This window comes from Alligator sinensis, unplaced genomic scaffold (assembly GCF_000455745.1).
Source record: "Alligator sinensis unplaced genomic scaffold, ASM45574v1 scaffold481_1, whole genome shotgun sequence".
NCBI classification, from domain to species: domain Eukaryota; kingdom Metazoa; phylum Chordata; order Crocodylia; family Alligatoridae; genus Alligator; species Alligator sinensis.
The window spans coordinates 1,984,330-1,984,702 of record NW_005842201.1 but is presented as its reverse complement, the minus strand read 5'-3'; positions in this window follow the sequence as shown (position 1 = coordinate 1,984,702).

Below are 373 nucleotides of genomic sequence, written 5' to 3'. Positions count from 1 at the left end.
CCTGCTGAAGCTGTTCCACTTTGTATAAAATATTTAAACATTAATTGGAGCAGGGACTGGACCCAGACACCCGGTGGGTCGATCTCACACACCTTCTTTTTGATCCAACTCTTTGAACTAGGTCTCTCAGGCTTGCGGTTAAGACACCAACCTGTAGGAGGTGAATTCTGAGTTCCTACCTTTGTTCCCAGGACTAATGTGTTTTACCAATGACTGTTTAATGTAAAACATATGAACAGTCCTCAGAGCAGGGCCCATGATCTAGATCTTTCCACCTCATGGGGGACTGCCTAACCACTAAACTACTGACTCATACTCTTACTTGCTCCCTTTCTCTGGCTGAAGGAATCTTTATTCCCCCCCCCCCCCCCCC